General features: G+C 44.6%; 3 non-coding genes across 3 annotated transcripts; 2 read left to right on the forward strand and 1 right to left on the reverse strand.

Annotated features, from left to right (window-relative positions):
• Positions 1–14,903: 14,903 nt before the first annotated feature.
• Positions 14,904–14,986, reverse strand: trnal-cag (transfer RNA leucine (anticodon CAG)). The gene has a single exon. It is a non-coding gene; the product is annotated as a tRNA-Leu (tRNA).
• A 6,105-nt stretch (positions 14,987–21,091) lies between these two features.
• Positions 21,092–21,173, forward strand: trnas-gcu (transfer RNA serine (anticodon GCU)). Its single transcript has one exon. It is a non-coding gene; the product is annotated as a tRNA-Ser (tRNA).
• A 567-nt stretch (positions 21,174–21,740) lies between these two features.
• trnaw-cca (transfer RNA tryptophan (anticodon CCA)) lies at positions 21,741–21,812 on the forward strand. Its single transcript has one exon. It is a non-coding gene; the product is annotated as a tRNA-Trp (tRNA).
• The last annotated feature ends 2,014 nt before the right edge of the window (positions 21,813–23,826 follow it).

The following is a 23,826-nucleotide window of genomic DNA, read 5'->3' on the forward strand; positions in this document are numbered from 1 at the left end:
AAACTCTGCTACTACATCTGAATGAGATTTGTTCTGTATCTGTCAATCACAGGTAGTGCTTGCGAGTGTAAGATTTATTCTGTATCTCAGTCTGTCAAATGGTTTGTGAGATGGGATTCCTTCTTTATCGGTCAATGTCTAGTACTGCATGTGAGGGCGAGGTTAATTCTGGCTTTCCCCTTGTCTTCACCCTCCTCCCCACCATCCTCCACATTGAATGGATCATCACTTGTCATTTCTTTACAAGGCAGTCAGTTGTTGTGACCTGAATATTCAGCCGGAAAATGTGGTGGAAGCAGATTCGATATAAATTTACAAAAGTGAAACGAAAAATACGGGATGGAAAAATATTTTAGGGCTATTGGAAAGGACAGGGGAGTGGGGATGATTTGGTACAAATGAGTTTGCTCAGATACGATTAACACAAACGCATCCTCTTGTTTTGCAGTTTATAGTGAAATGGCGGACAGCCCTTCCCAGAATGCTCGGGGTGATGTATAACGGCCTATCTCTAACAGATAGGCACTGCGCAGGTGCAATATGTCGTCCAACGGAAATCCCGCCTGCGACGAGCATGCGCGCCACAGCTCTCGGAACCTGAGGGTGGTCGAGCGCAGCGTCAGTAACACCGAGTCTTAGCGGCTCTCAGAGCCCGAAGCAGAGCCTCCGGGTTCGGGGGACGTGCGGAGAGGGATCCGGGGGGACGGCACCATGAAGCCGATGGTGCAGCGCCTCCCCCATCCCAGCTGCCGCTTCCCGGTTTCTTCCCCCGTTTGCACCGAGTCTTTGATGCGGTAACAGAGAGGGTTGGGGAGGGTGATGCTGTTCATGTGGTTTACATGGATTTCCAAAAGGCATTTGATAAAGTCTCACACAACAGACTTGTCAACAAAGTTACAGCTCATGGAATAAAAGGGACAGAGCAACATGGATATGGGATTGGCTGAGTGACAGGAAACAGAGGGTAGTGGTGAATGGTTGTTTTTCAGACTGGAGGAATGTTTATAATGGGAGGAATGTTTATAGTGGAGTTCCCCAGGGGTCGGTGTTAGGACCCCTGCTCTTCCTGATATATGTTAATGTTGGTGCACGGGGCACCATTTCAAAATTTGCGGATGACATTAAACTTGGTGGTATAGTGAACTGTGAGGAGGAAAGTGTTACAACTTCGAAAGGACAAAGGCAGGTTGGTGGGATTGGCTTACAAGTGGGAGTGGTAAAAGTTCTACCTCGGAATTTCACAGGACCGGCCCTGGGGAGCATGCACACTCTCAATGCCTGGGGAAGTCAGTGCATTGAATAGAGCGGTTTCTGAGATGCAGGGAATTGTGGGAACTGCAGCCACCACGAGCAGATGTTAGTAAGTGTTTTTTTGCAGGCTGACTGTCAGTGACCTGAAATGTGAACTCTGTTTCTCTCTCCACAGATGCTGCCTGACGTGCCATGTATTTTGAGCATTTTCTCTCCGCATTTCAGATTCCCAGTATTTTCACCTGATTTTGCACGTGAATTATTGCTGGTGTTGCTAACAAAACCAAAGCCAGAAACACAACTGACAAATGCAGATCCCTTTTGCATCAGGGTGGATGTTGGACGTGGAAGTCGTTCCTCACTTTTTTTGAAGGTATGTTCTTGTTGGCTGACTTTGAATTGCGGAGCAGAGAGAGGAGACATTGATGGGTTTAACCACGAGCACTTTTAAAAACAGGAGGGCCCTACCATTTTTGATAAAAGGTCATTAACTGTTTCTTGTACAGTAACAGAGACTGACAGGAAGTGAATTTCACATTTACATACATGAACAAAGAGTGACAGAGTTCGTTCCACCCACACTCAATGTAAAAGAGATTGATAGAGAGTTAATTCATTGAATCATAGAATGATTACAGCAAAGTAGGAGGCCATTCAGCCCATTATGACTATGCTGGCCATCTGAAGGAACAATTCACCTCATGCCACTTCACTACATGTTCCCCATAGACCTGCACTTTGTTCCTTTTTGGATAATTATCCAATTCTCTCTTGAGTGCTTCGATTGAACCTGCCTCCCCCACATTCTCAGTCATATTCCCCAGCTACTCGCTGCATGACAAGGTTTTTCCTCATGTTACCATTGCTTATTTTGCCAATTACCTTCAATCTGTGCCCTCTGGTCCTATTTCTTTCTAACAGTGTGAGGAAAAAAATCTTCCTGTCTTCCTGCCACACACTCAGTAACAGAAACTGACAGAAAATTAATTCCACATACATAGAGTACTGCAGATTATTAGAGTTTTGATTCAAACTCATGTACGGTAATGGACTTAGCCAAAGAGTTAATTTCACATCACCTCCAATACCAGACTTTGGCTGGAAGGTAGAACGATAGAACCATAGAAATGTTACAGCACAGAAGGAGGCCATTCGGCCCATCTTGTCCATGCCAGCCTGAGGCCACCCAGGTGCCCTTTCTAATCTCACCTTCCTGCACCCGGCCCATATCCCTGCAGCTTACAGTACTTAAGGTGCAGATCCAGGCACTTTTAAAAGAGTTTAAAGTTTCTACCTCTACCACCAACGTGGGCAGCGAATTCCAGCCACGCACTACCCTCTGCGTAAAAAAGGTCTTCCTCATGTCCCCCCCCACACCTTCAACCACTTAATCTTGAATCTGTGTCCCCTTGTTCTAGAATTTTCCTCCAGGGGAAACAATTTTACCCTGTCCACTCTATCTATTCCCCTCATAAGTTTGTACACCTCAATCAAGTCACCTCTTAGCCTTCTTTGTTCTAAGGAAAATAACCCCAACCTATCCAATCTCTCCTCGTAGCTACACTTTTCTAACCCTGGCAACATTCTTCTAAACTTCCTCTGCACTCTCTCCAGAGCTATTACATCCATCCTGTAATGTGGTGACCAGAACTGCACACAATACTCCAGTTGTGGCCTCACCAGGTAATTCCACAATCACACATAGCAGCCAAGTTTGACTGAAATTTAATTTCACACTCACTCACAGTAACTGTGACTGACACAGAGTGAAGAGCACACTCACCGCATGACTGAGACTGACAGACATGGAATTAATTCCACATCTATGTACAGTAACAGCGGTTGATATGTAAGGTGTGAATTCCATACCCACAGACAGTACCAGAGACTAAGCGAAAGAGAGTTAATTCCTCACTCACACATAACAGGGACAGAGAGTTAATGTCACACTCATATACAGTAACACAGATTGACAGATGATGAATGTGGAATTAACTTTTTTGAAGTAACAGAGCCTGAAAGAGAGTTACTTCCATAGGCCTATACAGTAACTGAGACTGATAGACACAGAATTAATTCCACACTCCAATACAGTAACTGACAGACTTAATTTTATATTCACCTACAGTAACAGGTTATCATGCAAAGAGTTAATTTCACACTCTTGTACAGCAACCAACATGGTCAGGATAGAAAGCTAAATCAGCACTTGCACACATGATAGAGATTCACACTCATATGCAATAAGAGAGATTTGCAGAGAATTATTTCCACACTCACAGTAACAGAGGCTGACAAGTTGTTTGTTTATTCCTCACTCACATAGAGTAACATAGACTAAAATGAGAGTGTGGAATAACTGTCTTACTTACTCTCAGTCTCTGTTATTGTAGGTTAATTCCTCACTAAAACGTTAATGGAAATTGACAGGTCCTTAATTCCACTCACAGATATCCTAACAAAGACTGAAAGAGAATTCCACACTTTCAATAACTAAGACTGACCGATAGAGAGTTAATTCCGCACTTACATACAGTAACTGAGACTGACCCATGGAGACTTTGATCCACACTCACCTACAGTAACAGAGACTGACTGATTGTAGTTAATTCCACACACACATTCAGTAACAGAGACTGACCAATAGAGAGTTAATCCCGCATTCACATACATTCGCAGGGACTGATATAAAGATTTAATTCCACATTGTCATACAGTAACAGAGACTGACCGACGGAGAGTTAATCCTGCATTCACATACATTAACAGGGACTGATATAAAGATTTAATTACACATTCTCACACTGTAACAGAGACTGACTGAGATTTAAATTGCACACTCACATTCAGTAAGTGATGGACAAAGAATGAATTCCACACTCACACGTAGATCAGACTGAGTTAGTTCCACACTGAAATAGAGCAATGAGACTAAAAGACAGGGTCAATCCCACAATGACAAATTAAAAATATAAGAAAGACAGGCAGGATGAGGCCATTCAGCTAATCGGGCCAGCTTCGCCATTCAATAAGACCATGGCTGATCTGATTGTGGCCTCAACTCCACTTTCCCATCCATCCTACAACCCTTGACTCTCCTGTAGATCAAAACTATGTCCACTCAACTTGAATATATTCAATGACCCGACCCACCCTCCACTGCACTCTAGGGTTCTGAATTACAAAGAAAATAAATTCCTTCTCATCCCCATCTTCAATGGGAGATGTTCATTTTTAAACTGTGCCCTCTGGTTCTAGTTTCCCCATAAATGGAAACATTCCCCTCAACATCGACCCTCAGAATCTTATATATTTCAATGAGATCACCTCAACCTGCTGAAACATTCCTCATAAGACAACTTCTTCATGTCAGGAATCAGTCTAGTCAAACTTCTCTGAACTGTCCTCAATGCAAGTATATCCCTCCTTAAATAAGGAGACCAAAACTTTACACAGCGCTCCACATGTTGTCTCACCAATGACCTGATGTCGTAGCAAGACTTCCCTACTTTTATATTCCACCCCGCCTTGGAATAAAGGCTAACATTCCATTTACCTTCCTAATTACTTGCTGCAGCTGCATATTAACTTCTTGTGATTCATGTACAAAGACACCCAGATCCCTTTGTACTGCAACATTGTGTAGTCTCCCTCCACGGTATCACAGTGTCTTTACAGTGCAGTAGAAGACCATTGGGCTCCTCAAGTCTGCAGTGGGTCTCTGAAAGAGCATTCCATCTAGTCCCACTTCCCTGCCTTATCCCTGTAACCTTGCACGTTCTTTCTTTTCAGGCAGCAGTCCAATTCGTTTTAGAATACCGCGATCAAACTTGCCTCCACCACACTTTCAGGAAGTTAGTTCCAGTCTCCAACTACCCTCTGGGTGAAAAAAAAATCTTCTCATCACATTTTCTCCTTTTGCCAATTATTTGGAATCTGTGCCCTCTAGTTCTTGATGTTCTCTTGAGTGGTAACAATTTATCTCTATTTGCTCCATCCATACCCCTCAGGATCTTGAACACCTCTCAGCCTTCTTTTCTCCAGGGCAAAGAGTCCCAACCTCTCCAATCTGTCCTCATAGCTACAGTTCTTTACCGCTCTAATCATTCTTGTGAATTGCCTCTGTACTCTCTCCAATACCTTCATATCCTTCCTCAAGCGTGGTGCCCAGAACTGGAGTCAGTACTCCAGATGAGGCCTAACAAGTGTTTTATACAAGTTCAACATAACCTCCTTACCCTTATACTCAATGACCCTGTAATTAAAGCCTATGATACTATGTGTTTTATTAACTGCTCTTCAACATGCCCTACCATGTTCAATGACCTATGTCCGTATGCACAGAGGTCTTTCTGTTCCTGCACCTCCTTTAGAGGCTCTCCCTTTATTTTATTCTGTCTCAGCAGATTGTTCCTGCCAAAATGAATCACCTCACACGTTTCTGCATTGAACTTCATCTGCCACTTGTCTGCCCATTCCCCCAACTGTCTATGTCCTTTTTAAGTTCAAGACTATCCTGATCACAGTTGACAATATTTCCAATCTTTGTATCGTATGCAAATTTTGAAATCATGCCCAGCTCACCAACAGTCTAGGTTATTAATTTATCTTTTAAACAATGTTTTGTTTTTCTATTCTTCCCATCAAAGTGGAAAACTCACATTTTCCCCACATTGTATTCCAAATGTTTGCCACTCACTTAACCTATCTATATCCTCTTGCAGACACTTTGTGTCCTCCTCACCACCTGCTTTTCCACCTATCTATGTGTTGTCTGAAAATTTGTTAATGGTCTGTCCCTTCATCTGAGTCATTAATATAGATTGTAAAAAGCTGAGAACCCAGCACTGATCCCTGTGGCACTCTACGAGTTGCAGTTTGCTTACCTGAAAGCGACCCACTTGCAAACAAGAACAGAGACTGATGGACAGAGAGTTAATTACATGTTATTATAGATTGACAGAGAGTGAATTCTGCACTCATACAGTAACAGAGATTTACAGTGTGTTTTTGCCATACTAAAATACATTATTGGAGACTGCAGGATATAGAATTAATTCACACTCACAAAGTAACGGAGACGATGGAGAGAGAATTAATTCTACTTTCAATTACACGATAGAGAAGGAGAATGATTAATGCTGCCCTCATATGCAGTAACAAAGACTGACAGCTGATTACACTCTCACATGCAATAACAGCGATGAACAAAGGATTAATGCCCCACTCACATACACTAATAGAGAACACCAGATACGGAATTAATTCCACCCTCTCTTACACTAATGAGGATGGATAGAGAGGTAATTCTGCACTGAAACACAGGAGCACAGACCGACTAACAAAGAGTTATCTGTGCACTCAAACACAGTAACAGAGATTGAGGGAGAGTTAATTCCACACTCACATGCAGTAATAAAGGCTGGCAGATACAAAATTAATTCCATTCTCAAATAGACTAATGGAGACAGATGGGTAGAAAGTTACCATGATTCTGCCCTGAAACACAGTAACAGAGACTGCCAGATAGAGAGTTAATCATGCACTCACGTACAGATTGACAGATACCAGGGATTAGTTAATTCTACATCCCCATAGAGTAACAGAGATGGACAGGGAGAGAGTAAATTCCGCACTCTCGTACAATAACAGTTACCTGGTTCACACTTGAATAATTCATCTGGCTTGCGTCACACGGCCTCTTCATTGTTTCATCATATTTTCTATCTTCCTCATCATCCAAGGAGCCCAGGCTTTGGTTCCCCTCCCTTCTCCCTATTGGAATGTACCTAGTCTGTACCTGAAACATGTCCTCCTGAAAGATCACCCATTGCTGTGTTAGAGTTTTTCCTGTCAGTCTCTGGTTCCATTTCCCCCTGGCTAAATCCCCTCTCCTACCATTGAAGTTAACGCTCTACCAATCACTCTTACCCAAGGGTTCACCCACAGACACTTGGTTCACGTGGCCAACCTTGGCCCACCTCATTCCCCACACCAGATCCAGCAATGCCTCCTTCCTAACTGGACTGAGAACATACTGGTCTAGGAAGTGTCTCTGAACACGTTTCAGAAATCCCCAGATATCACCGCTCTATAGTTCTTATACATCTGTGATTTCTCTGCAGATTTGCTTCTCTATCCCTCTCACTACACCTCCCTTTTTTCCTTATCTCTCTTTCCTGAACACTTTGTACCCTTGAATATGAACCCGATCCTCATCATTTTTAAACCATGTTTTAATCATTGCTACTACATCATTTTCCCACATGGCTATTTGTGCTTTGAGATCACCAACATTATTCACTACACATTATGCGATTACAAACATACAATCTAAACAGTCCCTTGTATTCCTCTTAGATTCTTCTTCATCTACTCCTATCTTATATGCTCCTACTTCCTTCTCTAGTTATTCCTCTTTTCTACTTCTATATACTGATTCCCAGCTCCTGTGAGCTTAGTTCAAACGCTCCCCAACCACACGAGTGACCCTCCCCACATGGACAACGGTCCCAGTCTTGTTAAGGTGCAACCTGTTCCTTTTAAATAGGTGTTTCCTGTTCCAGAACTGGCCCCAATGTCCCATGAATCTTATGCCCTCCCACCTGCTGCACTGGCCTCAAGCCACATATTGGCATTTACATTTACATATTTACAGTTCTACTCCCACTAGCACATGCCACAGTAGTAGTAATCCAGAGATTACTGCCTTTGAGGTCCTACTTTTTAACAACCTCCCTCGCTGCTGAAATTCTGACAGAGGGACCTCAATACCTGTCCCCCCTGTGTCATTGATACTGACGTGTACCACAACCTCTGGCTCACTCCCTTCCGCCTGCAGAATATTCTGCACCTTCTCCGTGATGTCCTTTACCCTGGCACCAAGGAGACAGCACACCATGTGGGACTCACAATGACGGATACAGAAATGCCTGTCTGTCCCCCTGACTATGGGATCTGCTCTAACAACTGCATTTCTACTCTTCACTTTTCCCTCCTGTGCAGATTCTTGCCCATTGACTGCAGTTCTTCAGGGTGTCACCATTCCCAGCAGTCTCCAGTGCTGAGTACCGGTTTGACAGTGGCACACACCCCGCAGACTCCTGCATTTCCTGCCTGTTCCTACTCTTCCGGATGGCAACCCATCTTCAATCCTGAACACCCTCTTTCCCTTTGGGGTGTTCACCACCTGGAATGTACGATCGAGGAAACTCTCACCCTCCCTGATTCTCTACAGTGACTCCAGCTGCCCCTCAAGCTCAGAAATCCTGAGCTCGAACTCAAGCAGCTGGAGACACTTGTATACAATTGGCCCCAAGACACATGAAGTGGCCTGAGGTTCCCACATGAGGCAGGAACTGCAAACAACAGGTCACAGCTGCCCATCCATGATCTAAAACAAACCTCTATTCCCTCTTTTAGAATCCAGTTTCTACCTTGTTTAAATTATTAATTTTATTTAATGCCTCTTGACCTGCTCTGCATTAATAGTCTTATTATGCGTATACTTACTGTTGTACTTACCCTGATTGAAACGTTTAATTTTCCAGCTCCTTGTTTAAATCAGTGCCCTAATTTAGAGAAATCGGCACAAACCAACCATCTCCCTTCTTTCCCCTGATATCATGCTTTGACTATTTATTATAAACATGGTCAGTTTGCTCCAACCCCCCCCTCACAGCTCTTTATCCCCCCCACCGCTCTCACTCTTCTCTCCTTCTCTCTCTCACTGCTGCTCTTGGGCTGCTCTGCCGCTGCTCTTTATCCACCCTCCAGTCTCACTCAACTTTCACTCTCACTCACCCTCAGCTCCTCCACAGTCCCAAGTTTCTGACTGTTTAGGAAATTCTCGGATCCTTGCTCCAAGATGGATGACCTCACACTTCCCCATGTTGAACATCTTCAGCCAGTTTTGTTCACTCACGGAATCTGTCAATGAGCCTTTGAAACTTGCTGCTCCCGCCTACACTACTAACCATGTCACCTAACCTAGTGTCATCAGCAATCTTGGATATAGGCACCTCCTCTGCACCATCTCCAGTGCAATCACTTCCTTCCTATAGTGTGATAACCAGAACTGCACACAGGACTGCAATTGTTGCCTAACTAGCATTTTATACAGCTGCAACCTCCCTGCTCTTATATTCTATGCCTCAGCTAATAAAGGCAAGTATCCTATATGCCTTCTTACCTGCCGGTGCTGTTCCCTTTAGCGATCGATGGACATTTAAACCAAGGTCCCTCTGATCCTCTATGAAATTCTGTGATCAGTCCATAACAGCCTGCCCCCATCATTCCACTTATTGCTACTTTTATTTCTGCTAACCCTGCTTCTTCATCACAAAGGGTTGCCTCTTCCCCTTTAACCCCTCTTCAATAAAAGTGCTCACTTTCTGCACCGACAATTTGCAAATGTGTTCTTTTGCATGTAACCCTTGTTAAAGAAGAGGCACCAGAAGGACTGCCTGTGTTTAATGTTGCTAAGGCTCTAGGAGTTTATGAGATGTAGCTGAAGATTCTGCGGGATGTAATAGTGGAAATTGTGAAGGTATTGGCCAGAATCTTCTGAATTCTATTTCTTTCTGTAATGGACAGCTACAAACCACTTGTTTATTCCAGGACACTAAATGAATTAACGTGAATCGGAGCTGAGCAGATTCTAACATCCCACGTCTCCAGTTTTGTATTTTTACTGAGAAACCGGTCCTCCATGTAAGCTTTTTGCTCGAAGAATGAGACCCCCGCTTCCTGGGAATACAGCAGCGATACCTCCAAGATCTGATTTACAACCTTCAAACTCAGTGAAAGGCTTTCACCCTCCCCTCGGGGTCTGACCGTCACTTCACAACCAACATTCGGCTGGGATGGGCAGACAAAACAACTTCCTTCCCCGCAGTCCCCCAGCACGGACTGGATAATCTCCCAAGCTCGTATTCCGCCAATGTCACATTGCTCCACCGATTTGTGTTATTCCCACAAGCTCCGGCAATCTCAGCCCAAATCCCCCGGCCTTTTATTCTCTCTTTAACCAACATTTTGTCTCCTTATTAAGTCCATCCTGAGAAGAGGGGCTCGGCATTCCGAGTTCCTGTGCAGACATCCGGTTGCTGCTAATGGACCAAAAGAGGCCTAAAACCTGAAAGAAACCCTCTGGCACAGCCCTCTGAGCATGTCTCCTTTAGACCGTGCAGACAATACCTGCTTCATAGAGAACAATGGTGGGGAGTATGAGCAATTTCTCTGTCGGCATTCTGTGGGAATAGAGGACAAAAGATAAAACAGAATTAAAAATACTGAACAGATCCTCTGGGAGCAGGACCGTAGAGCACGAATTCCTGGAGTGTATACGGGATGTTTTTCTGGACCAATGCATTGAGGAACCAACGAGAGAACAGGCCATCCTCGACTGGGTATTGTGTAATGAGAAAGGAATAATTGGCAATCTAGTTGTGCAAGGCCCCTTGGGGATGAGCAACCATAACATGATAGAATTCTTCATCAAGATGGAGAGTGACGTAGTTAATTCTGAGACTTGGGTCCTGAATCTTAATAAAGGAAACTACGATGGTATGAGGTGTGAGTTGGCTATGATGGATTGGGAAACATTACTTAAATGGATGATGGTGGATAGGCGATGGCAATCATTCAAAGAGCGCATGGGTGAATTGCAACAATTGTTTATTCCTGTCTGGCGCAAAAGAAAAACAGGAAAGGTGGCCAAACCATGGCTTACAAGGGAAATTAGAGATAGTATTAGATCCAAGGAAGAGACATACAATTGGCCAGAAAAAAACAACGGACCTGAGGATTGGGAGCAGTTTAGAATTCAGCAATAGAGGACCAAGGGATTGATTAAGAAGGGGAAAACAGAGTACGAGTGTAAGCTTGCAGGGAACATAAAAACCGACTGTAAACATTTCTATAGGTGTGTGAAGAGAAAAAGATTGGTGAAGACAAATGTGGGTCAATTACAGTCAGAAACAGGGAAATGTATAATGGGGAATAAAGAAATGGCTAACCAACTAAATAAATACTTTTGTTCTATCTTCACAAAGGAGGACACTAATGACATACCAGAAATGTTGGGGAACACAGGGTTAGTGAGAGGGTGGAGCTGAAAGAAATCAGTATTAGTTGGGAAATGGTGTTTGGGAAATTGATGGGATTGAAGGCCAATAAATCCCCATGGCCTGATCATCTACATCCCAGAGTATTTAAGGAAGTGTTCCTGGAAATAGTGGATACATTGGTGGTCAACTTCCGAGATTCCAGAGCCTTTAGAACAGTTCCTACAGATTGGAGGGTAGCTAATGTAACTGACTATTTAAAAGGAGAGGCAGAGAGAAAACAGGGAATTATAGACCAGTCAGCCTGATGTCGGTTGTGGGGAAAATTCTAGAGTCCATTATAAAAGATTTAACAGCTGAGCACGTGGAAAAAAGTGGCAGAATCGGACAGAGTCAGCATGGATTTATGAAAGGGAAATCGTGCTTGCCAAATCTACTGGAATCTTTGGATGATGTAACTAGTAGAGGTGATAAGGGGGAGCCAGTGGATGTGGTTTATTTGGACTTTCAGAGACCAGAACATTGCATGCTTTCAAGAAGGAGATAGATATAGCTCTTGGGGTGAAAGGGATCAATGGGTATGAGGAGAAAGCGGGAGCAGGCTATTGAGTTGGATGATCATAATGAATGGCGGAGCAGGCTCGAAAGACCGAATGGCCTACTCCTGCTCCCATTTTCTATGACTCAAGTCAAAGTCGAAAACCCCAGAGGATTTTTAGAGGAAAATTTAACCAATGGCAGCTGAAATACAGACCAAAAAATGTCCTGCACTTATTCCCTTTATTTCAAGTTGTTTACAATCAAATGAAGGAAATAAACTATTGGAGGGAATTTCCATGATTTTTGGAAACACCAACAACCGCCAGTTGCCAATCACTCACCCTATCAGACCCACTCACACTGACGGGAGCTTCCTGCATCCAGCACTGGCCCTGTCGCACTCTCCAGCTGCTCACCCAGACCCCACTCTCACAAACACTGAACATTTTTACCCAGAACCTTCAAATTATTTTTAACAATGAGAAAAAAATGTTCATATTTCATCGCAGTTTGTTTGAACGGGACAAATGTTCAACTTTTCACCGTCACTCGGTAACCACGCTCGACATTCCTTCAATCAGTTGTATAAATTATCGGCTGTAAGGATTTATTTCACTGGGTTAAACAATTTCCATCTGAGGAATGTTCCAGTGTGAGAAAGGAGGGGGACGGGCTGACTGAGCTGTGTCTTCACCGCTTCTGGGCAGTGGGAATGTTCACCCTTCATTCTGCTCCCATTCACTTTCCCAAAGGGAATCTACAGATTCTCCAATCTGGGCCCTGGGATTTATTCTTTGGTTCCTTTTGATTTGTCTCTTTTCCAGACTGACAATATTTTCCAAAGCTCGGGGTAAACATCCCCCTTGCATCGTGCCTTAGACTCGGCTGGAAGCGGCCGATAGTGACCCCGAACTGGTCACCTCCACACTGACAGGTACAACACGGTCACACTCTGCTTCACTGAGATCAATGCCGAGAGCGGTTTCTGGGTCCAATGCAACAGTGAACACATTTCATTTGAAGGAATTGTGGGTGGTTAAGGTGTTTTGAAAGTCCTGATTTTTTGTAGTGCATCCATCCCAAATGCTTTGGGATTTCCCTGGAGTGATACCTAATATCCCTCTTTGGGAAAGATTAAAGTTAATTGGAACGTGTTTACCAGGCCATGAGGATAACTCCTTGAAATTGTTACGTGCTGCCAGCTTAACAACACCTAAACACTTGATACTTTTGTTCACAAATGAATTATAAACCAAATTTCCGCCCCGATGTAAATGCAGAATATTCAGTATTTTAACCGGAGTGGGAAACAGGTTAGTCACAGATATTCAGTGAGTTCCCAGAAAACAGGATTTAGAAACTGTTTGTTCCAGCGTTCATACAGTAATCTGCTTTGATCTCTCTTCCTCTTATTTCCCAGGATGATGTTTGAATTCTGTCACTGACCCAGTGATGTTCCACTTGTCTTTTCAAAATCGCGATGTTCGTGTTCCGAGCATCAATTGTTAAATAGAATAGAGCCCAGCTCTTCCAGTAGCGGCACACTGGGGAGAGTTTCTCATTGTGTGTGGTAACTTCCACAAGGTCTCTTCTTCGACGGTCACAGAAAGAAAAACCTGTCATTGTTAAAGCCTTTGCAGATAGTCCACTGTAAATGGAGAGACCATTTTAACCTTAAATTCCAGATTTCCTGTTATAAAGCAAGCGCCCAACTGCCCAGATGAAATCCAACGAAGTAAGGTTGTGCTGGGATTTGGACCCAGGATCTCCTGTTTACTCGGCAGGTGTTTTAACCAATTAAACCACAGAACCTAACGATGCTCAATTACCCGCATGGAATTGCTAGAAACCCTTCGCAGATCTGATAGTATTTGTGAAGAGTGAAACAGTTTAAATTTCAAGGCGCGAACCTGCACCAAAAAGACCTGAAACGTGAATCTGTTTCACTCTCCACAGATGCTGCCAGATGTGCTGAGCAATTGCAGCATTTTCTGGCGTTGTTTCAGATTTCCAGCATCCGCAGTATTTTGCTTTTGTACCAAAGGACAATGAGCTGCCTTTCCTGCACTGTGGGTTATTGCAGGAGAAAACAAAAACCTTTAAAGGTGCTGACCAGAGTCAGTCTGCTCAGCTTTCAGAAAGATTTCAAGTGATGATGTGAATCTGCACCACTGAATATCAAGGTCACCACGGTTTAGACAGCTGTAATGAACAGCTCCTGTTACAGCTTTAGATCAGACAGTGGAGGATTATCACAGGCGCTCTGTCAGACTGCATGTTCCTTCAGGCAGGTTTCCAACTGGACACATGGAATGAGCGGCTGTGTGAACATTAGTGGTTGAGGTGGAGATTTCTCATTGGCTGAACTGGAGTTCCAGTTCCATTCCCAGACATTTCCCTTTCTCTTTCTGAATCTATCTCTGTCCTCTTGCTCATTTACACTTTTCATTGTTTCATCATTAGCGGCCACGCCTTCAGCTGTCTGAGCCCTTAGCTCTGCAATTCCTTCTAGAAACATCCCCAGTTCACTCTCCCCCTTAACACCCCCTTAAAATCTATCAGTTTTACGAAGGTTTTGTTCAGTTGTCCAAATATGTGACTCGATGTTGAATGTTGCTTGATAAATCTCCTATGAAGCACCTTGGGGAGTTTTATTTAATCTCGGAGCTGTTGCTGAAATCGATCAGTGAAATGAGCTGTGTTCCGGTGACCAAGAGCTTTTGTTTTATTCTTTCACGAGATGTGGGCGTCGATGGCTCGTCCAGCAATTATTACCCAACCGAAATTATCCTTGAGAAGCTGGTGATCAGCCGCCATATTGAACCGCTACAGTCCATGTGGTGTAGGTAAACCCACAGTGCTGTTAGGGAGGGGGTTCCAGGGTTTTGCCCCAGCGTCGGTGAAGGGACGGCGATCCATTTCCAAGTCAGGATGGTTTGTGGCTTGGAGGGGAGTTTGCTGCTGCTGGTGTTCTCATGCATCTGCTGCCCTTTTCCTAACAAGTGCTGGAGGCCTCGGGTTTGGAAGTTGCTGAAGGAAAATTAGTGTCAGGAGTGAGATTCGAACCCACGCCTCCGGAGGAGACTACGACCTGAACGCAGCGCCTTAGACCGCTCGGCCATCCTGACGCTGCTATACCAGCTGCTCGGCCACTAAATCCATTGCATTCGGTACAAATAGTTCTGAGTTCCACATTCATCGTCACTACTTTAAAACACTCGATGTGATTTTCCTTTTTTCAGCACCTGTTCCTGTATCTGAGTCCCATCCTTCCCCAAGCCTCCGGGGGGTGAGGAGCTTCTCATTGCTGCATTGCTCTGTTTGCTCAAATCAACAAAGACCCAATTCCCGCCCGACCTGTTCCTCACACGAAGGTGTTGAGAGTGTAAGATCTGAGCGGCGTGAAGTATCCAACTGGAGAGTTACATCCTGGATTAGTAAATTTGCGGATGACACAAAGATTGGCCGGGTGCTTAACAATGAGGTTTAGTGTCTTGGGCTACAGGAAGATATAGAAGGGATGGCCAAATGGGCACATAAGTGGCAGATGGGATTTAACCCTGAAAAGTGTGAGGTGATACACTTTGGAAGGAGTAATTTGACAAGGAAGTATTCAATGCATGGCATGACATTATGAGGTTCTGAGGAACAAAGGGACCTTGGCCTGTGTTTCCATAGATCTCTGAAGGCACAGGGGCAGGTTAGTGGGGTGGTGAAAAGGCATTTGGGACACTTGCCTTTATCAATCGAGGCATAGGTTACAAAAGAAGGGAGGTCATGTTTAAGTTGTATAGAACTTTATTGAGGCAACAGCTGGAGTAGTGTGTGCAGTTCTGGTCGCCACATTATAGGAAGGATGTAGTTGCGCTGGAGGGGGTGCAGAGGAGATTCACCAAGATGTTGCCTGGGATGAAACATTTAAGTTATGAAGAGAGGTTAGATAGACTTGGGTTGTTTTCCAAGGAGCAGAGAAGACTGAGGGGCGACCTGATGGGCAGAGTGGATAGGGAGCAGCTGTTCCCCTTAGTTGAAGAGTTAGTCACAAGGGGGCATAATTTCAAGGTTAGGGGCAGGAGGTTTAGGGGGATGTGAGGAAATACTTTTTTACTGAGAGGGTGGTGACGGTCTGGAATGCACTGTCTGGTAGGGTGGTGGAGGCAGGTTGCCTCACATCCTTTAAAAAGTACCTGGGTGAGCACTTGGCACGTCACAACATTCAAGGCTATGGGCCAAGTGCTGGTAAATGGGATTAGGTAGGTAGGTCAGGTGTTTCTCACGTGTCGGTGCAGACCCGATGGGCCGAAGGGCCTCTTCTGCACTGTGATTCTGTGTGATTCTGTGACTGAGGAAAACCACCAGAAACTGCTGCAAACAAAGAGCTTACTGAAAGGTCAAATTATATCGTTTCAGTGAATCACTAAAGCCTCCTTCGAGCAGATTAAGCAGCATTTCCTGTGTTTCAGTGATACATTCTGACCTGAATTTAAAAGGAAAGGGTAAATATTTGTCATATTCATAAGATCCGCCCGCCGCATGACTGAGGCGAGCTCACTTCTCGATCTCATCACTGACAGATACGAACACGAATAAAGCATAATAAACGAGAGGGAAATGATAGATTACAATCCGCTCCCCTCGATTAATGTTAACCAAAGCACCAATGAAATGGATCAATCGGCGGATTTTTCAGGATTTACATACCCAATGGTTGATCGAGGAATCAGCAGCTGGGAACATATAAGACCATAAGAGCATAAGACATAGGAGCAGAAATTAGGCCATTCTGCCCATCGAGTCTGCTCCACCATTCAATCATGGCTGATAAGTTTCTCAACCCCATTCTCCCGCCTTCTCCCCGTAACCTTTCATCCCCTTACCAATCAAGAACCTATCTATCTCGGTCTTAAATACACTCACTGACCTGGCCTCCACAGCCTTCTGTGGCAATGAATTGCATAGATTCACCACTCTCTGGCTAAAGAAATTTCTCCTCATCTCTGTTCTAAAAGGTCTTCCCTTTACTCTGAGGCTGTGACCTCGGGTCATAGTCTCTCCTACGAATAGAAACATCTTCACCACGTCCACTTTATCCAGGCCTTTCAGTATTCGGTAAGTTTCAATCAGATCCCCCCTCATCCTTATAAACTCCATCGAGTATAGACCCAGAGTCCTCAAACGTTCCCCATATGTTAAGCCTTTCATTCCTGGGATCGTTCTCGTGAACCTCCTCTGGACCCTCTCCAGGGTCAGAACATCCGTCCTGAGCTACGGGGCCCAAAGTTGCTCACAATATTCTAAATGTGGTCTGACCAGAGCCTTATAAAGCCTCAGCAGCACATTCCTGCTTTTATAATCTAGTCCTCTCGAAATAAATGCCACCATTGCATTTGCCTTCCTAACTACTGACTCAACCTGAAAGTTAAGCTTAAGAGAATCCTGAACTCCAGATTTCTGAATTCTCTCCCCATTTAGAAAATAGTCTATGCCTCTATTCTTCCTACCAAAGTGCATGACATCACATTTCCCCACATTGTATTCCATCTGCCACTTCTTTGCCCATTCTCCTAACCTGTCTAAATCGTTCTGCAGCCTCCCCGCCTCCTCAATACGACTTGTCCCTCCACCTATCTTTGTAAAATCTGCAAACTTAGCCAGTATATCCTCTGTTCCATCATCTAGATCATTAGTGTATAAATTGAAAAGTTGTGGTCCCAACACTGACCCCTCCGGAACTCCACTAGTCACTGGCCGCCATCCTGAGAAGGACCCCTTTATCCCTGCTCTCTGCCTCCTGCCTGACAGCCAATCTTCTATCCATGCTAATACCTTGCCTCTAACACCATGGGCTCTTATCTTACTGAGCAGCCTCCTGTGCGGCACCTTGTCAAAAGCCTTCTGGAAGTCCAAGTAGATAACATCCATTGGCTCTCCTTTGTCTAACCTACTCGTTACCTCCTCAAAGAATTCTAACACATTTCTCAGGCATGACCTCCCCTTGATGAAACCATGCTGGCTTTGCCCTATTTTACCATGCACTTCCAAGTATTCTGAAATCTCATCCTTAATAATGGACTCTAAAATCTTACCAACAACCGAGGTCAGGCTCATCTGTCTGTAATTTCTAGTCTTTTGTCTAACGCCCTTCTTAAACAGGGGGGTTGCATTAGCGATTTTCCAGTCCCCTGGGACCCTCCCTGACTCCAGTGATTCCTGAAAGGTCACCACTAACGCCTCCACTATCTCTTCAGCTATCTCCTTCAGAACTCTGGGGTGTAATGCATCTGGTCCAGGTGATTTATCCACCTTCAGACCTTTCAGTTTTCCTAGCACCTTCTCCTTGGTAATGGCCACCATACTCATCTCTGCCCCTCGACTCTCTTGAACTTTGGGGATGTTACTTGTGTCTTCCACCGTCAAGACTGAAGCAAAGTACCTATTCAGTTCCTCTGCCATTTCTTTCTTCCCCACTACTACTTCTCCAGCGTCATTTTCCAGCGGCCCAATGTCCACTTTTGCCTCCCTCTTACCCTTTATATATCTAAAAATACTCGTGCAATCTTCTAATATATTACTGGCTAGTTTACCCTCATATTTAATCTTCTCTCTCCTTACTTCTTTTTTAGTTGTCCTCTGTAGGGTTCCCGCTGCTCTTCGACACATTGTATGCTTTCTCTTTTGCTCTCAATGACTTCTTTTGTCAGCCATGGCTGCCTCGTCCTTCCTTTCATATGCTTCTTCTTAAGGATGGATTTTTGCTGTGCTAGTATTATTAACCGAGGATGGGTTCTATCTATTGATTTCTGGGTATGGGCCCAGCACGCTTCCTCTGCGACACCTAAAAGTTGCAGGTCGGTTATGTTACTTTAATGGGGGATGAGTTGACCAGCGCTTTTTCATATCTTATTAGAAGTTAAACCGATCTTTATTCCAGTAACGTGGACCAGCGGGCACAGAGCTGGACACGCGCAAGCGGGGAGGGCAAGTATCCGCTGCCCTCAGAAATGGGACTGCGTCTCCCCAAAAGAGACAGGCACCCTCAATCAGCGACCGGGAAACACGAAACCGGAGATGCTCAGGCGAGTCGACTTGCAACTCTTTGCCGGAACACAGTATTGAACAAGTGATTTTTAGACATCAGTTTAACGCTCGACCAACCGAACTATTTCAGCTGACAGAAGCGATGCTTCGAGCCAGAATTTAAACAGCGACCAGGGTACCAGTTTTACAGTCACCGACGGTCCTCCGCTTCTATTAGAGAACACGACCGCATAATGACAAAGGACAGCCATCACCTCGTTTCAGTCCCTCCAGATTTCGATTTTTTTCTTGACAAAGAGGGGGTCCAAAGCCCAACTAAGCATCAGTTCATTGCCATAAGCTCTCGGCCAATCGCTACACTGGAATTGTCCTACAAACAGCTTTCTTCATCCTTTGAGTGAATTGTTTGCTGACGTCACCGTTAAATGTCTTAACTCTAAGTTTAAGGTTTGTTTGTTCTGTACATTTGTTCAGTACATTTGTTCTGTATTCCCTCAAAAGAGGAAATTGTTTCTCCACATTAAAACCTATTAATCATCTCAATTACCTCAACCAGATAGCGCCTAAACCTTCTCAACTCACGCGTATGTAAGTGTCACAGCGGGAGCACATCTAATTGCAGTTAAGAAAACTATGTATCGCACATGGTCATGGCTACTTTTGCAGCAAACCTGTTTCTGAATTAATGGGACCCACTTGTGATAAACACTGTCATCTTTCACTGTTTAGCAGGTGAGTTTCATGGAGCCACAAATGTGATTCCCTCAGTTCCGCTTTTGCACAAAGCTGGGGAAATGCATCACAGATCTCAGTCTTCAGCCAGCTCCATTCACTCCAAGTGAAATCAACAAATGGTTGAAGGCACGGGGAACTGCAAAGGCTTTGGGCCCTGACACCATTTCTGCAGCAGTACTGAAAATCTGTGCTCCAGAAATAGCCTTGCTCCTCGCCAAGCTGTTCCAGTACTGGCATCTACCCGACAATGAGGAGAATTGCTCAGGTCTGTCTTGTCCACAAAAAACAGGAAAACCCAACCGGCGAAAACCGCCCGATCAGGCTCCCCTCGTTCATCGAGAAAGTGGGTGGAAATTTCTTCGACAGCGCGATCAAGTGGCACTTACTCAGCAATAACCTGCTCACTGAAGCTCAGTTTGGTATCTGCCAGGGCCACTCAGCTCCTGACCTCATTGCAGCCTTGGTCCAAACATGGAGGAAGCAGCTGAACTTAATACCTGAGGTGCAAGTGACTGCACTTGAGTCCAAAGAAGCTTTTGACCGAGTGTGGCATCAAGGAACACTCGCAAAACTGAAGTCAATAGAAATGAGGGGGGAAACTCTCCACTGGTTGGAGTCGAGCCCGGGGGTTCCAATACATTCTAAAAGATTTCCAGCATTAACAGGAATTCGCTTTTGGTTGATACACTGTGGGTGGCAATGAAAGGATCCATTGAGAGCAGTTTATCGTGCAGGTGGCTGGTTGTTCTTGGGTTTCGATTCTCGCTTTGGGCTTTTCAATGAGTTCGTATGCAAGAGGTCCCACTTTCATTTCCAGGACGAGCCCAGCAAGCATTTTAATACCGTATTTTTTCGCGCTCGAGGTGGTGGCAGTTCCGGAAATCAGGACCAAGTTTGAACACCCGGGAAGTCATTGCAGAGAATGCATCACCTCAACACACGTGATGAAATGAACACAGGGTTTAAAGAACGTTTCTCCGTGTTAGGGGACTCTGAAATTCTCCGAATACATCAAATAAGGGAACTGTCTACTTCTGGATTCAGGTGGGAGGCTGATTGAACTCGGTGAAAATCTTGACTGAAAGGCCAAGCAGAGCTGGGATCTCCAAAGACTTATTTTCATTTACCACACTTTAGCTGTGATCGGGCACTGACAGTGAGCTGGGAAGGGTTTCTTCTTGCTACCAAATGCTTGTATGTTCCGGTCTTTCCGCGATGGGTTTTCACACTGTGTAGAAACATGTTGGATATTATGTTGAAGTGTTGAAACGATTCACATCAGCCCATTTACAACATCATCTGATCTGATGTGGTGGAAATGCATTTTATTGACAGAAAATACATTTCCATCTTTAGACACCTGGCCGAATATTCAGGACCTGTACGAAAGAGGATCATTTATTTCAACAGATCATGAATGCAAAAAGCATAGAAGGAGGTTTAATAAATCGAAGTTCCGTGACGAGGTGGCCGAGAGGTTAAGGCGATGGACTGCTAATCCATTGTGCTTTGCACGCGTGGGTTCGAATCCCACCTTCGTCGTCACTTTATTAACGGTCACGGCTGTGGGCCAAGTGCTGGTAAATAGGATTAGGTAGGTCGGTCACGTGTTTCTCACGTCTCGGTGCAGACTCGATGTGCTGAAGGGCCACTTCTGCAGTATGAGATTCCTTGAAATCCTGCATCGTTACTTCTTTCTCCCTGTCCGCTAATTTTCAGTTGTATAATTTGGGCCTCTGCTCCTCCATCGTTTGCAACATCTCACCAATTAAAAACAAAACGAAACGAAACTCGTGCTTTCGTGGCCTCAATCAGATTATGGTTCATTGTGAATCCAACTGCCAAAGTATTTCTCACTCATTTAAACTATTTATGAAATTTGAAAATAAACTTCTCCCACGGCTTATTGTTGTGCGTTTGCTCTCTCGTTCTTTGCTTTTCCTGTTAGTCGTCCTTGTGATGTAAATCCACAGAAAGCAAAGAAGGCCACGAGGAAGGGAGGGAAAATCATGTTCCCTTTCATGATCGCTGTTTGATTTTCAATGCACTGAATATGATCAAGGTCTAAGGAAGTGAATCTCGGACAAGCAACACCGGCTTCTTATAGCTGGGCTTGTGGCGCAACGGTAGCGCGTCTGACTCCAGATCAGAAGGTTGCGTGTTCAAATCACGTCAGGCTCATGGCTCTTCACGGTACCTGAAGCTCTTGTCTGGGCACAAATTTCCTTGTGTCTGGATTCTGGCGAAATATTGAATTTCAGAACCAGGGTGTAAGTCATCTCTTCCGATTTTCCGGCTCAGTTTTCATTTTGCACAATTTTACATTGGAACAATGTTTCAGCGATGTGGGGTATCTACTGTTTTTGCAATTGCTCTGTTACCCAGCATGAGAAGGAAGACACAAAGTGTCCATCATGGGGTTTAAACCCACAGCCGCTTCCGTCCATACAGCTGCTTAATTCCGTTGGCTAGAGTTGGTTGTGGAAGCTATAATCACCCGACTTTATTTTATCTATAAATCAGGAGATTGAAACTCGTCCTTTTAAAGCAGAGCGACAGTGAGTTCAGTTAAAACAAATGTTTAAAAACAGCAGCAATTTCATTCTGCTCACGGCATCCAGTTATAGCGACCTGCATTAAACAGCAGGAGCGGAAACCGTAGCCCGACACCCGCCTCTTCACATTAACCAGCAGCCTGAATTTCAGCTTTGGGATTTTAGAGAGAGCGAATGTTTTTGTGGAAACTGAAATCACTTTTCCTGTGAATGGAGCCGGCTAAAGAGCCAGGGCCGGCCTAAGAGTCCCCGAGCCCGGGGTCAGAGGGAGCCTGGGGAGAGGACAGATCCCAGGGAAAAGGAATTAGATTAGAGAGAAGGAAGGTTATTGCGGGTTTGAAGGGACTGAAGGGTTGGCGACGGGAGGAATGCAAACGCGGGAGAAAAGGGGAGTTGTTGTGGGGGACAGCACCTGTCAGAACGAGGAAGAGAGCGACGGAGGAAAAGAGGGAGGGAGCTGCAGGGAGGGCGGGAATGAGGAGGAACTTGCATTTCGTCAGCACATTTTGCAACCGCAGAAAGATCCAAAACCTCACAGTCAATGGGTGGGTATTTTGGGCAAGGGGGTTGATGGGGGGTTTTGGTAATTGAGATTCGTGCTTGAATGTGCACAGCATGATCCTACAGGCGCTAACCTGATCAATATTTGGATAACCTGTTTCAGTGAACCTGGATGAGGGATTATTATTGATCCCAGGACTCCGGGTAAAACTCCTCTTCTCCTGTTGTAAATAGCCTGGTTGGATTGTTCACATCCCTAAGGGTGGGGAAGATGGGATCTTGGTTTTAAATGTGGTTTATTACTGGATAGTGTCATATATCCTTGTTACCCCTCTGTGGGTGTTACAGTACATCATGGTAAACAATTTACCTCTTCGTGAAGGTCAAGGAATTGTAAACACTGAGAAACTGCTCGTTCTGCCATTACTAACTCACGTGGCCACTGATAATAAAACATAACCTCTTCCAGTCGGTGGAGATGTGATGTAGACATACCTCAGAATAATGCTCACACACCACAGCAGATGTTGCCCATTGTCTTCAGAGACAGTCGATTGAAGAGTCTCCCTCCTTATTTCGATGAACTTCTCAATGTTGTAATCCTGTCTGCTCCATTCCTGGGGCAAATGTGGGAATCAGAAATCATCACTTCCTCCCTATGTAGATCCGACTGATAAGAGTTTTTATCATTAATATCTCTTAGCCCCTGACGCCTTATCACATCCAATCTTTAAAACAAAGCTAACGTTTTCTGATTTCGACACTCGAATCGAAATTCCTGCAATCTTTCTCCCCCTGCCCTGCTAAAAAGTCCACCTCTTTCAACTGTGAGTGTTAATCTCTCATTCCCTGTAACACCTCTCCAAATAACAATCTAGTGTTGCTTCTGCTCTCAGAGTACTTTGCCCTATTCTGTGAACTATGATTCAGTCAGTTGCTCTCAAGTTTTTACAGGCAGAGGGTTGTGAGTTCAAAATCTCTCCAGAATTCTGAGCAGAAAGTCCGGCTGACACTTCAGTGCCGCGCTGAGCCAAAGTTTCACTGTTACACTGGCCAGTTTTGAGATGCTATGGCAAACTGAGGTGCCATCTGCCTTCACATGTAAAATTCCCATGGCACAATTTCGGACAGTGGCACGG

This window comes from Cetorhinus maximus, chromosome 31 (genome assembly GCF_964194155.1).
Source record: "Cetorhinus maximus chromosome 31, sCetMax3.hap1.1, whole genome shotgun sequence".
In the NCBI taxonomy this organism is placed as follows: domain Eukaryota; kingdom Metazoa; phylum Chordata; class Chondrichthyes; order Lamniformes; family Cetorhinidae; genus Cetorhinus; species Cetorhinus maximus.